This window comes from Lepidochelys olivacea, assembly GCF_965140295.1.
Source record: "Lepidochelys olivacea isolate rLepOli2 genome assembly, chromosome: 1".
Classification (NCBI taxonomy): domain Eukaryota; kingdom Metazoa; phylum Chordata; order Testudines; family Cheloniidae; genus Lepidochelys; species Lepidochelys olivacea.
The window spans coordinates 249,640,339-249,657,534 of record NC_140411.1 but is presented as its reverse complement, the minus strand read 5'-3'; the positions used below and the strand labels follow the sequence as shown (position 1 = coordinate 249,657,534).

General features: G+C 44.2%; 1 protein-coding gene across 1 annotated transcript in view; it reads right to left on the bottom strand.

The window, feature by feature from the left end:
• BRAF (B-Raf proto-oncogene, serine/threonine kinase) overlaps positions 1-17,196 on the bottom strand; it is a 117,781-nt gene that overhangs the window by 57,878 nt on the left and 42,707 nt on the right. The window lies entirely within an intron of this gene.

Sequence of the window (17,196 nt, the reverse complement as noted above, 5' to 3'; positions counted from 1 at the left end):
GCAACAGAGATGGCAAAGAGATAGGTAACTAAAAGCTATTTATACATATGATAATTTTGAAGAGCTTGTACTGCAATTAAGTGGAGTGATGTGTCATTTGGAACTAAAAATAAACAGGCAATAGGCTTGGATGAACTAGCTTGAACTGGACTACTTGCCACAAGTTTATAAAATAAAATTTGAAATAAAATACAGATATCTTAAATGGAAAATACCAACTTCAAATCTAGTCCATTTAAAAAGAGGAAAAAAAGAACTAATAGTGGTGTCAGGTAACACATCTGTCCTTGAGGCCCCAGCCAATATTTGTGATTCTAAAGACACATTTTCCTATTTGTAAAGAATATTTTTCTTTCCCCTTTTGCTATTTGACCCACATGAGCAAAGAGGAGTAGCTGAATACAAAGGAAACAGATTAAAATTGACCAAACACGAAGTATTGTGAAATGCACAAACTATACAATTCTCTAACATAATTTTTCCTCTAATTTCTTCCAGTTACGGTGATCTTAGGTGTTTCTTGTAACAGTAGTTAAGCTTTTTAAGAACGAACTGTGATTTTTAATTGACAGTGTTCCTTAAGCAATCAAAAAAGGATAAGTTATATTAGGGTGTCTAAACATATCTAACACTACCATTTCAATACTTCTGGTGCTATTTACTGAACAGGGTTTCATTTGCTGATATATACAACAGTACTTTCCCTTCTGCTCATCCCTGGTATTTTATTTTTTCTGTAATGAGCCAGTTCTATGCTAGGAAACTCCTTAGCCTTAACTAACCAAAAAGCCAGTCAGACCACATGAAATGTAATTATTTACAGCTTACCAGGGGCCCGATCCAAAGCCCACTGAAGTCAACAGAAGTCTTTCCATTAACTTTAAAGGATTTTGGATCAGGGCTCAGTTGAGCAGCTAATATTTAAAAACTCTAAAGGTAAATAGAAGCTTGTGTCTCCTACTTAAAGATAACAATGACAATCCTGTTTCAAGTGTCCTGGTGAATGCTACTTTACTGAGGTTATACTACCTATTGCACTTCTATCCTCTACATGTATGCTCTCCTAGAAGAAAGAAATGGAAGTGACCTTCCTGGTCACGGTCCTTCTCCCTGTCAATGTAGAAACTATTTTACAGACAAATGTGTGTCAAAGTTTCTCTTGCTGAACAGCCTAGACCTTTGCTTCCATAAATCCACCCCATTATTCCAAAATACACCATTTCACCAACCTCCCTCTTTATAGTGTTTACACCCCATCCTTCAATTATTTGTAGAATTATGTTCTCCCCCCTTCTGCCCCCATGTACTTGTTACTTAGCCAAACTGTTACAGGTGGGGCTTGTAGCAAAGCCTATTATTAAGGTTGTCCAACATTTCCCATTATAAGACCCTGAGTTCAAATGCTTATAATATTGCTAAACTTTAACGGTTTGGGTTGAAATTTTCCTTGCTAGGTGTCTGCCTCACACTGATTTCGACTGGAAAATTTCAACCAAAATGGTTTAACCATTTCCAAGAGGGCAGCTAGGGAAAAATACATTATGCCCATGTTAACAATTTTTTGAGACCTTTTCTTTGAAATGCTCTAGCATTGGCCAGAGACCTGAAATTTGGCAGGGGGTGGCCTTTATGTCAGGGCTGTGCCTTTTGCCATCCCTGTGAAAACTCACCCAAATCTGGCCAGGTTATAAGCCTTTGAAAAAAATCACAGTTTGCACGTGCTCACTAGAGATTTACTAGAGCTTAACACCTAAAACCTCCAAAAATTCCATCCTCACTGAGCATGCTCCATCCCCTTCCAGCTTCTCATGCTGACCTGACTGTGCATACACCATCCCCACAGAGCAAATGAGCCTGCTCCCGCCCAGGGGGTTCAAAAGGCTTTACCCATAATGGCTGTTCTGGTCTGGGAACAGGCAGCCTGTCTATCCTGTGCTCTCAGTGATCCCCCTGGTGGCGATCTAGACAGTGTGGAGAAGGATGAAAGCCAGACGAGGGAAGGAGTAGATTGGGACAAGGAGTCTAGTGAGACTGGGGGGATGGAGGGTGGGAGACAAACTGTGACTCGGATTTGAAGGAGGGAGACTGCGTCTGGTCTGGCAAGGATACTGGGAGAGAATAGGGCAGGCCAAGACTGGTTGGGTGAGGAGGTAGGGGAGGCTGGGACTGGGAGCTGTAGGGGTAGAGACTAGGACTGGGAGCCAATGAGGAAAGAGAGGTGTGGGAGAACAGGACTTGGAGCCAGTTGGCTGGGGCAAACCTAGCTGGTTTCCATTAAAATTTTTGAATGAATTGGCATGTTCCCACAGAATGTTTCAATTCCATCAAATCAAACCTTTCTGACAGCAGACTGCTCACTGGAAAGTTTCAGACCAGCTCTAATCCATACCTTTATATTCCTATCCAAGATAGGCTGAACTAAATTTTGACTTTGGTTTCACTGAGACTACATACGATGCTTTATTAAAATTCACTTATCTATCACTTTCCTGTCTTATCCATTTATTCTGTAATTATATAAAAAAATAAACTGAGTTAGTTTGGCAATATTTATTCCTTATAAACTCAGGCTGCGCATTGCTCATGTTTGTATTATTTCCAGAAGTCTAGTGACTTATTTTTTCTGAATCTAAGTTACTTATATGCACTCTTCCCAACGTGCAGTTTGAGACAATCTCAAGTAAAACCAGAAGAGAAATTTAACAGGCCAGTTCTCCTTCTGAGCCTCAGCTAATATTTTTTTAATCAAGGATAAATAGAATTGTTGCTGGGACAAATTATTTTCTTACATAAGCAGCAGGAGAGGGTATTGAATATATATTATAAGGGATAAGGCAGAAATAAGGCAGTGTAGATTGTGAGCTGCATTAAGTACTTAAAAAAAAAAGTAAGTTCCATCATTTTTAACAAATGACTCAGTTTAACCCATTTGACGCACCTTTCATCAAACATTCAGGAAAGTATTTAGCCATGTGCCTAGCTTTACAGGTGTAACTAGTCCCAATGAAATGAACAGGATTACTTGTGCTTAAAAACCTTCCTGAATCAGGGCTGTAGCTCAAATTAATCTATTTAGACAATCAATTGTTCCATTTCTCAGTTCTTATGTTCTTATCAAATATTTGCAAAGTGGTTATGTGTATTTGCAACCATATGGCTGAAATACATTTATTAACTGCAGTCATAAGGATCTAGGCAGGTGTCTAGAAATGCTTTATTTCAATAAATCTGTGTTAAATTCCTGTAACACTGTAATAAGAGGATATGGGGCTATACCCCTGAAATAACTCTTGCATCCATTTCCTAACATCAGCTCTTTCACTTTGGGACATTCCCAGGAGATAGAAAGCTGGTTCCATGCTGTTGAGCAAAACTATATGATGGGTTATTTTGCTGGATGAAGGCAAAAAGCACATATGCTACTGAGTGCACAGAGACATGGACTCCTGGATGGACGCTTCATCCAAACTGCTCATTTGATACTTCGGGGCTTTGAATTTGAAGGGTCTTTGGTTGGCTCCTGAGGAGAGGAAACAGGACCAGAGAGGAGATCAGACAAATAGGCAGCAATCAGGAAGGGAAGCACTGCAGGGCTCTTATAAGATTAGGTTTTCCCTCTGGGAGTAAGAAAGAAAAGGGTTACTGAAAGCTATTGGTATGTTTCTTTTATGTTTAATCAGGTTAAATAAAAGTTGAGTGGTTTTTCAAACCCAGAAGTCAGAGATGTAGTAGTTTTGAAGAAATCTACATGGCCCTGGAAGTAGAGTTAGGAGAAGCAGCCAGGATTGTCCAATATTCACAGGCAAGCGTCCTGAGAGGAAGCTGAGGGATAGTCCCCTAGAGCCACTGGTGTTGAACAAGGCATGGCCCCAGGAAGGGGCAGGTCATGACACACACCATGGTATCCTTTTTAGTATTTTACTATGAACTATGTCAATTTTGTTTGCAAGACTGGCATGCCAAAAGTAAAATGAGGTTACTTACCTGTAACGGGAGGTTCTTCGAGATACATGGTCCTGATCTGTATTCTACTGAGGGTTATGCGCATGTGCCACATGCCTAGAGTCAAAGCTTTTGAAAGCAGTACTGTTTGGTGGTCTGCGCATGCACCCTGTGCCACCTTGTGGTCTCCCCTGAGGCAATAAAGGATGCAGTGGGCCACCAGCATGTCCAGATCCTTCTCTACTGCAAAACTGTTGAATCCGGAGCAGAGGGGAAGGAGGATGAATTTGGAATACAGATCAGGACCACACATCTTCAGTTACAGGTAAGTAACTTTGTTTTCTTCTTTGAGTGATGGTCCCTATTGAATTCCAGAGAGGGTGATTAACAAACAGTGCTTATGTGGGAGGATGGTGCGAGGAGACTGTGGAATGGAGGACTTCTCCTCTGAACGAAGCGTCCAATGCAGAACCATACATTACAGCATAGTGTATGGAAAAGGTGCGTACCAAACTCCACGTGGATGCCTTGCATATGTCTGCGAAGGGCACGTTGTGGAGTGCAGCTATAGTTAATGCCTGCACTCTCATGGAATAACCCTGAATCCTTTCAGGCGTAGATCGTCCCGATAATTGATAGCCGCATGTAATGCACCCTGAGACTCACTTGGAGATTCTCTGGATGGAAATGGCTTTCCCTTTCATTCTCTCTGGTATGGCAATGAAAAGCCGAGGAGATTTCTGAAAGGGCTTTGTCTGATCAAGATAAAAAGCCAATGCCCTTCGAACAACTATCGAGTGAACCATCTTTCCTCATTTAAGGCATAAGGCTTGGCGAAGAAGGTAGGTAAATGTATGGGTTTATTGAGGTAGAACTGGAAAACCACCTTGGATAGGAACTTGGGGTGAAATTGTAAAGAGACCTGGTCTATATGGAAAGTGGTGAAGGGGGGGGTTAACCATCATGGCTCCCAGTTCACCATCCCTCCTTGCTGATGTAATGGTGACGAGCAAAATTACTTTCATGGAAAGGAGAGATAGTGAGCATGAGGTCATAGATTTGAAGGGGGTGGACATCAACAAGGTGAGGACTAGGTTAAGATCCCATTGGGGGAGCGATAGGCTGAATGAGAGGGTATTTTTGCAGAAGACCCTTCCAGCACCATACAGTTAATGGGTGGTAAAGATTGAATGGCCATCCACTGGTGGGTGAAAAGCACTAAGGGTAGCTGTGTGCACCTTAATGGATCTGAGAGCCAGTCCCGAGTCCCTGAGATTAAGGAAATATCCAAGAGTAGTGGGATGTCCACCACTTCAGGGACAAGGTCCTTCTGGGTAGCCTAGGCAGTGAAACACAGCCATTTGGCCTGATACGAGCGTCTTGTGGACTTCTTCCTGCTGCTTCAGAGGACATCTTGCACTGCCAGTGAGCATTCCTGTGCTAGTGGAGGTGTCCATCCAAAAACCAAGCCATCAGACGAAGAGTGTGCGGGTTGGGGTGTCCGAGTCTATTGTTATGTTGGGTCAGTAGCTCCAGGAATGTCCAAAGCGTGAGTGTGGGGTTGTTCGACATGCAGAGGAGAACCAGGAGCCAAAATTGGTGAGGCCATTAGGGGGCAGTAAGGATGGCTTTTGCTTTCTCCCATCTGATCTTGTGGATCACTTGTGGTACGAGGAGTGCGGGGGCGGCAAAATCTGTCAGATATGACCAATCGAGGACTAGGGCATCCGCTGTGATTGAGTTCCAACTCCTCCCCTTAAACAATATTGGGTGCATTTGGTATTGCTATGGGATGCGAAAAGATCTCTCATTGGGGTACCCCAGCAATTACAGAGTCATGCAACTCTCATTCACGGTCAGTTGTACAGTTTCTGCTGAGGACATTGGCAATCATGTTTTGGGTGCCCAGTAGGTAAGCTGCTGTCAAAAGAGTATGGTGTGGATGCACCATTCTCAAAGGTGTATAGCTTATACACACACAGTATACTCGGGATCTTTCCCCCCCTTTAGCAGATTCATTTACCATTAGAGAGAGGAGAGAACTTCTGGTGGCATGTGGAGCAGAGTGTGCATTGCATGGGTTGATGCACGGAGGAGTACACCCTTTGTAGCCAGAGTTGAAGGCACCGCAGATGTAGGCGAGTGAAGGCCATGACATATGTGCAGGTTGCCATGTGTCCCAAGACAGCGGGAGATTTTGGCCAAAACTAAAGGGTTGGAAGACACCAAAAAGTGATTAATTCCCTCATTGTCTGGAATCTTTGCCTTGGTAGATAAGCTTGGGTGAAAGTCACATCTACGCGAGCTCCTATGAACTCCAGGGATTGTGTAGGGTTTAAAGTTTATTTTTCAATGTTTACATTGACTCCCAAGGAGGAGAGGAGTAGAAGTAGTTGGGACGTTGATTCTGGGCCTCTTGTTTGGACTGTCCTCCTATCAGTCAGTCATTCAGATATGGAAAAAAACGAAGATTCCTTGATGTATGAGATGAAATGCCACCACCAAGAAAACTTTTGTGACTACTCACAGGGCAGTGCTGAGTCCAAACGGTAGGACCCTGTATCGAAGATGCCGAGGCCCCACCCCACCCCAACCTCAGGAACATTCTGTGTCGGGTGTATATTGATATGGAAGTAGGCATCTTGCATATGGAGAGCTGTAAACCACATGCCTTTTTCTAATGAGGGACTGATTGTTCTGAGCATGACGATGCAAAATCTTGGTTTGGAAAAAGCGAGCAGTTGAGGCATTGGAGAGCCAATATCGGTCTCCATTCTCCAGACTTTGTGGGGACCAGGAAGTAGTTCGAATAGAGCCCTGTTCCTGAAAGGAGTCTGGGATTAGTTCCACTGCTCCCCTCTGCAATAGGGAGTCAACCTCAAGTTGGAAGAGATTGTCACATGGGTGTTCTATGCATGTGGACAGAGGAAGAGGGAAAGATGGGGGCGTCGCCATAAACTCTATGATGTAGCCACTTTGGATGATATCTAGGACCCACTATCCATTGTTATAGCTTTCCAAGTTGACAGAAAGAGTTTGAGGCGGCCCCTGAAGGAGGTAGACAAAATGGGCATTGGTGTACGGAGTGGTTGACCACTCTCTAAAGACATTCAAATACTGCTTACGTGATGTTTTGGTCTGTTGCATTGATATCTGGGTAGTTGATATAGGTTGATGGGGTCTGTGAATCTTAAGGTGCTTTTAAGGAGGCTCATAGGTGCGTTGTAGGTATAGCTGTGGGACCCTGTAACAATATGATTGGGGCAGGTGGTAGAATTTCCTCTTGAGTGCTGGTGTGAAGATACCGAGAGACCTTAGAATGGCTCTATTGTCCTTTAGGGAGCGTAGGGACTCATCTGTCTTCTGATTGAAGAGATGCTATTTGTCGAATGGGAAGTCTTCTGTAATGTTTTGCACCTCCCTGGGAAGCCAAAGGGCTGTAACCAGGATTCCCTCCTCCTGACAATCCCTATTGCCAGGATATGGGAAGCCGGCTCTGCGGAGTCCACTGTAGCCTGTACCATTGACCTGGCAAGTAACTTGCCTTCCTGCAAAACTGCCTGGAATTGGTTGCAATCTTGCAAGTGTAGCTTCTCTGTGAACTCAGCCAATCGCCCAAAGTTAATGAAATCATATTTGGCTATCAGGGCTAAGTAATTTGACAAACAAAACTGGAGTCCCATCGAGAAGATCTTTCTGCACATGAGGTCTAGGCTTTTACCCTCTCTATCGGATGGGTGAAGCGGGGGTGTTGTTGTTCAGAACACACTGAAGCCGACTGGATGACCAATGAGTTTGGTGGAGAATGAGAGAACAGGAACTTGGACCCTTTGGTGGGGACATAGACCCTTTTGGGGTGGGTGCACACGTGGCCACGGGTGTACCACACAGTGCATGCTGGCTGGAAGACGGCATTGTTGATTGATGGGCCATCCTCGTCTGCACTGAAGCATGCGAGATGTCAAGCAGGTAGTGTTGACTGTTTTGTACCTCCTCTCCGGAAATTTCCAGGGTACTGGCTATTCTCCACAGCAATTCCTGGAACTGGCTATAGTTGTCCGGGTGGGGAGGAGGGGACTGAAGAGATGATGTCTGGAGATGATGAGGGATGTCTCTCCAGATCCATTGGTACCGTCAGAATCGGACTAATCAGTGTGTCATCCAACACTATGTCGGAGTGCCTACCTAACAAGGTTGCGGTGATGAAGTGGGGGAGTTCTCCCAATCCAAGTGGGATCATTTGGAGGTTGATTATGGGGGCCACAAGCTGCAGTATGGCCAGCTTGGTTTACCCGGTTGTTGTATAGCCTCTGACCATGGTACCGGATACCAACTCTGCGGGTAAGGCAAGGTGGGGAACTGCTACAGTGCTGTCAGAGCCTTCTGGCACTTGTGCTTCCAGAATGGGAGCGGTGGACCATGTCAGACAGCAGTATCGTCTCAATCAGAGGAGTCAGAACCTCAACAAATGGCTGTGCAGTCGGAACCACCAGAAAGGGATGCAGCAGGAACATAGTGGGGGAAGGGTCCCTTCGACCCGTTGATCGGATTGAGAGCCATGGAGACTATAGTCCCTCTAGAGTGAATAACTCGTGGGAACCTGACGTATTTCCAAGTCTCCCAGGGGTCAATGGTATCTGTTCTGCTGGGGAAGTCAGTATCGGGAACTGCAACTGTCTGGAGACAGATGGTTCTCAGAATACTGGTGGAGTTGCCAGGCCCATAGTCAGTACTGGCAGATCTGGCAATCGGTACAGCCATTTCTCGGTCTTGTGAGACTTGGAATGCGTGGTTCCTTCATGGCAGAACCCCATGGGTGATGCAGAGTCCTTCTTAGACTTGGAGGAAGACTTACTGCCATGCTTATGGGCATGCTTCCTTGGTTTGCCCCCAATGCAGGGTCCGTAGCACTGGTACCTGCGGAGCCTGATGGAGAATCCGTGGCAGGGTGGTGCTCTTCACCTGTGCAGGCCAATGTACAGGGGGCTTCACTGACCAGGATCCAATGCCAGTCCCATGACAGCTTCCATAAAGTGTTTCCTGAGGTGGAGAGTCCAGTTCTGCAGAGTACAGACAGGAAAGGAAAGGCAGATACTGCACCCGGACACTATATGGGCTTCCCCCACAAAGTACAAACAGCGTTGGTGCTCGTCATTGATGGAAAACAAGCAAGGGCAGTACGCACAGGTTTTGAGCCACTGCATCTTCGGCATAATCCAGTACCCAAGCCCAGCGGGGGCAAACACCAGCAAAGCCAAGTCCTAAATCAGGTACGAAAGGAAGAATCGAACAGAAAACAAACAAACCAAAAATGCAGAACAAATAAATCTAAACTACTAACAGTACTAAGGATAGTTTTGAAAAGTGTATTACAAGGACAAGAGAAGTAGAAGCTCCAACTCTGACCATGTGGTGGTGGGAAGGAACTGGAGATGCCAGCAGCCCGCTGTGCCCTTTATTGCCTTGGATGAGAACACGAGGCGGCACAGGACACGTGTGCAGACCGCCGAACAGTACTACTTTTAAAAGCTCCAGCTCCGGGCATATAGTGCACGCACATAACCCTCAGTGGAATACAATAAGGACCAAGGCTCCAAAAAGAATCAGAATTTCTACTGGTTTTCTCTCCACGAGAGAGAAGTTATAATGCTAGCCACTGTCAGCCACATTCTTCCTCCAGTCCTCAGGAGTGAGCTGCTGGCTCATTTCTTTTTCCCAATTTAACTTTATGTTGTCAATGTTGACCTGAAGTTCTGTAGAAAAAAAGTGCACAGAGTTTGGCTATTTATTTTTACCAGAGATCTAACAATCTTGTCATTTCAAACTGTTTCTAAATCTGATGAGGTTCAACAAGGACAAGTGCTTAATAGAGTGCTGCACTTAGGACGGAAGAATCCCAGGCACTGCTACAGGCTGGGGACCAACTGGCTAAGCGGCAGTTCTGCAGAAAAGGACCTGGGGATTACACTGGGTGAGAAGGTGGATATGAGTCAACAGTATGCCCTTGTTGCCAAGAAGGTTAATGGCACATTGGGCTGTATTAGTGAGAGCATTGACAGCAGATCGAGGCACTGGTGACGCCACATCTGGAGTACAGCATCCAGTTTTGAGCCCCCCACTACAGAAAGGATGTGGACAAATTGGAAAGAGTCCAGCGGAGGGCAACGAAAATTATTAGGGGGTTGGGGCACATGACTTATGAGGAGAAGATGAGGGAACTGGGCTTAGTCAGTCTGCAGAAGAGAAAAGTGAGGGGGGATTTGATAGTAGCCTTCAACTACCTGAAGGAGGGTTTCAAAGAGGATGGAGGTAGGCTGTTCTCAGTGGTGGCAGATGACAGAACAAGGAGCAATGGTCTCCAGTTGCAGTGGGGGAGGTCTAGGTTGGATATTAGGAAACACTATTTCACTAGGAGGGTGGTGAAGCACTGGACTGGGTTACCTAGGGAGGTGGTGGAATCTCCATCTTTAGAGGTTTTTAAGGCCTGGCTTGACAAAGCCCTGGCTGGGATGATTTAGTTGTGGTTGGTCCTGCTTTGAGCAGGGGGTCGGACTAGATGACCTCCTAAGGTCTCTTCCAACCCTAATCATCTATGATTCTATGATATTTTTAAATACAAGGCCTGATTTTCTAAATTTATTTTTCTCATGCAATTGTATGAAAAATGTTAGCTCAGTTTTGTCAAATTTCATATATTTTAGTACTGTACATCATGTGGAATTAGTTATAATGTCTGGGATATTATACCTGATGGAGTCTATTTTGAAATATCACTAGGAAATACTAGTTAGTCATATTTTGTCACATTTTCAGCACACTGGAAAGCCATGGATTCTTTCTTGTAAAATGGTGTGTGACTACCATTTATTAGTCATACAAAATTCAGTTTGTATTAGACCAGGTGTTTGTCTTTGGGGAAGGTGGGGGGAGAGAAAAGGTGTTGCTTAAAGTAACTGCTTCTGCCTTCAAAACTTTCAGCTATTTTCTTGCTAAAACATCTGAGATCCAGACTACCATTGGGCATTTATTTCTTACCCAGAGCTGTTCACAGGACATTTAGCCAGTCATCTGTTAACAGCAGTGCAGGGTAAAATTAACTGCTCCCTGTGAAAATAAAAAGTAAAGGTTTTGGACAATATGTGAAACATAGGTAACATACAGAAATATCCTCCATAAAATTAGAAGGAAGGTGGCTTTTCCCAATTGGATCTTGGGGTCAGCCTTTATGTTCTAACCTCCAGCAAAAGCGGTAGTTTAAAAAAATAAATTCTTAAAACAGCATCAATATTCACAAAAAGGGCCTGGGGGCATTGTTCCATTGCAGTGACACAAACCCCCTTCCAAAGCAAAGCTGAATAGAATTGATCTGCTTTGCAAGATTTAACATTCCATTAATCATGCTTCTAGAGCTATTTATAGATAGTGGCATCAATTACTAGTGACTGTTCTTTCACATGGTCATCATGAAGCAGTAATTTATTTAATAGATGGGAATAAATTTATGGTGCCAAAAGGTGTAGGAAAAACCAGAAGTAGTTTAATACAATAGAATGATGTTAGAGTCCTATAAGATCAAAGCACACCCCAGACCCCACATGTCCGGAACTGATTGCTGACAATTGCCATGTCTTCATGTCATTCATTCATTCTGCAACCTAACATGCTATGTTTTGAGGGTTTTTTATTTTTTTAAACCATAGCTGCACACAACAGAGATCTTCATTCAGCTGTCCGAATGATACTCAGGTCCATTTTGTGAGCCAATACCATCAATAAAGATCCCAGTATGATAGGAGTAATTCAAATTTTTCCCTCCAGTGTGCATTACTGTGGATTTATCAACACTGAATTTCAGCGGCCATTCACATTACCCATTCACATAGCTCAGTTAGGCCCCGCTCAAGGTGCTTTCCTCACAGTCTTCCCCAGATTTGAAGTACCTACATTTTGTGGCAACTATAAATTTCACTTCACTCCTCAGCTCCTTTTGAGAAATTAATAAATATGTTAAATAAATCTTATTGCTGAAATGAGACACAGCACAGTTAAACTTTTGCCATGTTGAAAAATGACCATTTATTCCTACTCTGAGATATCTGAGTTTAGTCATCCAGCAATCTCATAATATTCCATCCACTGCCTTCTTCATTCTATTCAGCTTAATGGTAGCCAAAACTTTACCCAGGGTTGAGAGAAGTACCTCTCCAGTTCGTGCATGAAGATCACCCTTTTTGGCAATGCCACGCTGATACCATCTTTCCAGTCTTTTGGTACTTGTGCTTTAACTCATATTTCATTTAAGAGTTTTGCTAGCTGCTCACTCAGAATTTTGCCTGCTACCTTTAGTACTTCTGCTTGAATTCTATCAACCCCAAGAGCTTTCCCCTGTTTGTAGCCTTTGATAGTTGTTTTAATTTCATCAGCTATTAATGGTCCCTCTTCTATTTCTAACTTAGCATTGGCATTTCTCTCAAAGCTGTGCATCAATTATCCAGATAGATTAGGCTGTGAACAAATACTCAATCTTTGACAGATAATCAAAAATGCTACTGCTTGGCAAAAGTCCATCTTAATCAATTTTAAGAAAGCATTCAATAGTGTCCACAGAGAGACCCTGTGAAACATGGCGGATACCAGGCAAGCTGATCAACATGATAAGGAGTTTATATGATGGAAGCAATCAGATCGGATACAGGCCTAGCTGAGTGGTTCAATATTGTGACTGGAATTAGACAAGAGCGCATGTTAATACCAATCCTCTGTGTTTGCAATAGATGGAGTGATAAAGCAGGCAACAAAAAGCATGTTGGTGGTGTACAACGGGTGTGCAGAGATGAGTTACACAACCTTGAGTTTGCCACTGACATTACTGTACTAAGTATAATGTGGAAAGAAAAGACTGTACTTACATCAGAGGCAGAACAGGAAACAGCAAAAATTGGATTGAAAATAAATACAGAGAAAACCAAGATTATGAAGGTAAGAAACTGCACAATAGATGCAAGAGTGTACACAGAAAAGAATCAAAGAGATAGAGGAGTTCTATTATTTGGGGAGTGTGATGAAATTCGAAGGTGGCTACGATAAAGATATTCATATGAAATTAGGAAAAGCAAACACCGCTTTTAGAAGGATGAACAACATCTGTTCATACAGAGGTCTCCACATTAAACTAAAGGCCAGATTATACAATGTGATTATACTTAGCATGCTACTGTATGGAGTAGAGAGGTAGTTAACAAAAAAAGAGATATTGGAGGCTGCCCATCACAGATGGCTGAGGAAGATATTACACATTTTATGGAAAGAAAATATCAAAGAAAAGTCTCAGGTGGATGGGAAATTTACATGATATGGAAAATGGGAAACATGTTAAACAAGCATTGAATTGGGTATTCCAGAGAGGAAAGAAAAAGGGAGGAAGGCCAAAGAAGAACTGGCAGAAGTCAGTGACAGAGGATATTGAATGAACTGGCATCACCTGGGAAGAATTACTTCAACTAGTGGGTGACTACTATCAATGGAAGAACTGGACTGCCTGAGTGTAAGCAGCACAGGAACCCCTAAGGGACTAAGGAGAAGCCTGGATAGATTGACAGCATAAGATCTACTGAAGGATTAGTGGGGTAAAATCAATAAGTTTACCTGGAAGTTACTGGTGCATTATACCCAATATGTTTACATTATACATATCAGGTAAATTATAACCGAGAGTATTCAGATCCATTTTGTAAGTCTTCGTTGCCACAGACTGCACAAGAACTCCATTTTCAATATTTGATTGATAAATGTGTGGGTAGCTGTAATTGGATTAATCCAATTAGGTTCTGCCAATCAAAAAGAAGGTGAGTAGTGGTAAGAAACTAATTTATTCAACTGTCTGAAATTTCCAAGAAGGAAGAGTTCCTCACGCTTGACAGGTGAAACCAGTAGGACTACTTGAATGCCTGTAGAAACTCAATGGTTACAGTTTGCAAACTTTGAGGCATATCAAACTTAGAACATAAATTGCAGAAAGCAATATGCAAATCTAGAGTCAAAATAGGACAAATATATTATGGATAACTTAATTACCTAAAGCTTGCTCAAAGAAATTTAGGAACACAATAGCAGAAAGGATCCAACTATGTACTGCATAAAATTAGCCTATGTCAATCACTTAGGTAGTAGCAAAAAGTAAGATCTGGTTCTCCCACTGTTCACACACCTAGGGAAGAGGAGCAAATCAAATGGTTCTTTTACTGTAATTAGAAGGTTGGTATTCTAATTTAGAGAAAGGTGTGACGAAAGTCAGAACTCCGAGTAACAAGCACTGTTGTCTCTATGCAGAACAGCGCTCACACTCCTGGAATTCCTAAATGCCTTGGTGATAAAAGAAAAGTCTAGGAAACAGTCTCATGTTGCCTGGTATTTTGTAAATACTGCATTGCCTTTGTTGTTGTGATTAACTTGTGATATTTTAAATACAGAAACCCATATTTATATACATACAAAATGGTGGTGTGTTAAAGGTTTTATGGGCATAAGTGTGCAATGATTACTTTTACCTTTTCTTTAATTAAAATTCTTCTTTTAAGAACCTGATTGCTTTTTCATTGTTCTTAAGAGCCAAGGGTTTGGGTCTGTGTTCATCTGTACCAGTCGGTGAGGATTTTTATCAAGCCTTCCCCAGGAAAGGGGGTGTAGGGGTTGGGGGGATATTTTGCAGGAAGACATCTCCAAGTGGCCTCTTTCCCTGTTCTTTGTTTAACATGCTTGGTGGTGGCAGCATACGGTTCAAGAATAAGGCAAACTTTGTATCTTCGGGAAGTTTTTAACCTAAGCTGGTAAATATAAACTTAGGGGGTCTTTCATGCAGGTCCCCACATCTGTACCCTAGAGTTCAGAGTGGGGAAGGAACCTTGACAGGTGAGGAGATTAATATTAATATGTAGCATTACCTTATCTACTGGAGAATGAATCACAGAATCACACAATTGTAGGAATGGTGGAGCAGTGGGACTAAGGCTCCCTACCTGCCCTGGCTCCGCGCCGCTCCTGGAAGTGGCTGACACGTCCCTGGGGGAGAGGAGCGGTCCAGGGGGTCTCTGCACGCTGTCCCCACCCCGAACACTGACTCCACAGCTCCCATTGGCCAGGAACTGCAGTGGCGGTGCCTGCAGGCAGGGGCAGTGTGCAGAGACCACTTCCCCCCCACCCAAGAGCCACTGCTAGAAGAATGTCCAGGTCTCTTTCAGGGCTGCCCAAGGTAAGCGCTGCCCAACCAGAGCCCTCACCCTGCACCCAAACTCCCTCCCAGAGCCTGCACCCCAACCCCGCCTGCCCCAGCCTGGTGAAAGTGAGTGAGGGTGGGGGAGAGCCAGTGATGGAGGACGGGGCCTCAGTGAAGGGGGCAGGGCAAGGGCTAAGCGGGGTGGGGGGGGAGGAGATGGGGGTCCCCAAAATTTTTTAAATCAAACTGGGGGTCCTCAGGTTGCTAAAGTTTAAAAACCACTGATCTAGATCATCCCTGACAGATGTTTGTCTTATCTGTTCTTAAAGATCTTCATTGATGGAGATTCCACAACCTCCCTAGGCAATTTATTCCACTGCTTAACTACCCTGACAGTTAGAAAGTTTTTCCTAATGTCTAACCTAAACTACCCTTGCTGCAATTTAAGCCCATTGCCTCTTGTCCTATCCACGGAAGTTAAGGAGAACAATTTTTCTCCCACTTCCTTGTAACAACCTTTTATGTACTTGATAACAGTTATGTCCCCATGCAGTCATCTCTTCTCCAGATTAAACAAAACCAATTTTTTCAATCTTCCCTCATGGGTCATGTTTTCTAGACCTTTAAATCATTTTTATTGCTCTTCTATGGACTTTCTCCAATTTCTCCACATATTTCCTGAAATGTGGTGCCCAGAACTGGACACAATACTCCAGTTAAGGCCTAATCAGTATGGAAGAATTAATTCTTCTGTCTTGTTTACAGTACACCTGCTAATACATCCCAGAATGGTGTTTATTTTTTTTGACAACAGCGTTACTCTGTTCACTCATATTTAGCTTGTGATATACTATGACCCCCTGAGTCCTTTCCGCAGTACTCCTTCCTAGGCAGTAATTTCACATTTTGTATGTGTGCAACTGACTGTTCCGTCCTAAGTGGAGTACTTTGCATTTGTCCTTATTGAATTTCATCCTATTTACTTCAGACCTATTTCTCCAGTTTGTCCAGATCATTTTGAATTTTAATCCTATCCTCCAAAGCACTTACAACCCCTCCCAACTTGGTATCATCCACTAACTTTGGAAATGTACTCTCTGTGCCATTATCTAAATCAGGGGTTGGCAACCTTTTAGAAGTGGTGTGCCGAGTCTTCATTTATTCACTTTAATTTAAGGTTTTGTGTGCCAATAATACATTTGAACGTTTTTTAGAAGGTCTCTATAAGTCTATATATTATATAACTAAACTACTATCGTATGTAAACAAGGTTTTCAAAATGTTTAAGAAGCTTCATTTAAAATTAAATTAAAATGCTGATCTTACACCGCCAGCCCGCTCAGCCCACTGCCGGCTTGGGGTTCCGTTCACCTAGGCCGGCAGCGGGCTGAGCGGGGCCTGTGGCTGGGACCCCGGCTGGCAAGGGGCCGGCAGCCAAAACCCCAGACCGGCAGTGGGCTGAGCAGGGCCAGCGGCCAGGACCCCAGACCAACGGTGGGCTGAGCAGCTCAGCCCGCTGCCGGTCTGGGGTTCCGTCCGCCGGCTCCTGCCAGCCAGGGTCCTGGCTGCCGGCCACTCTCAGGCAACTGCCAGTCTGGGATCCCAGCCCTGTCCACATAGAGTAGGTACCTACCTTCTCCCTGGTTCTAGCCCATTCTTTTCCTCTCTCTGCACTGAGCTGAGGGTGGGAGTGCACTGAGCACAGGGCTGGGGGTTGGGGTGTAGGGTCTGGCCAGGAGCTAGAATGAGGGAGGGGGCTCAGGGTTGGGGCAGGAGGTTTGGGTGTGGAGCGCTTACCTGGGCAGCTCTCATTTGGTGCAAGGGGTGCAGGTGGGAATGTGGGGGAGGCAGGAGCTCCCGTTTGGTGCTCAGGGTGGGGGTGGGGATGTGGGGGGTGCAAGAGTCAGGGCAGGGGGCTGGGGATGTGTGGGGGGTGCCAAGTCAGAGCTGGGGTTGGGGTCATGGCAGTGCTCCCAGCCCCCTGCCCTGAGCAGTTCACGGCAGGGGGCTGGAGGGGATATGCCGATTCCACCCCCTTCCCC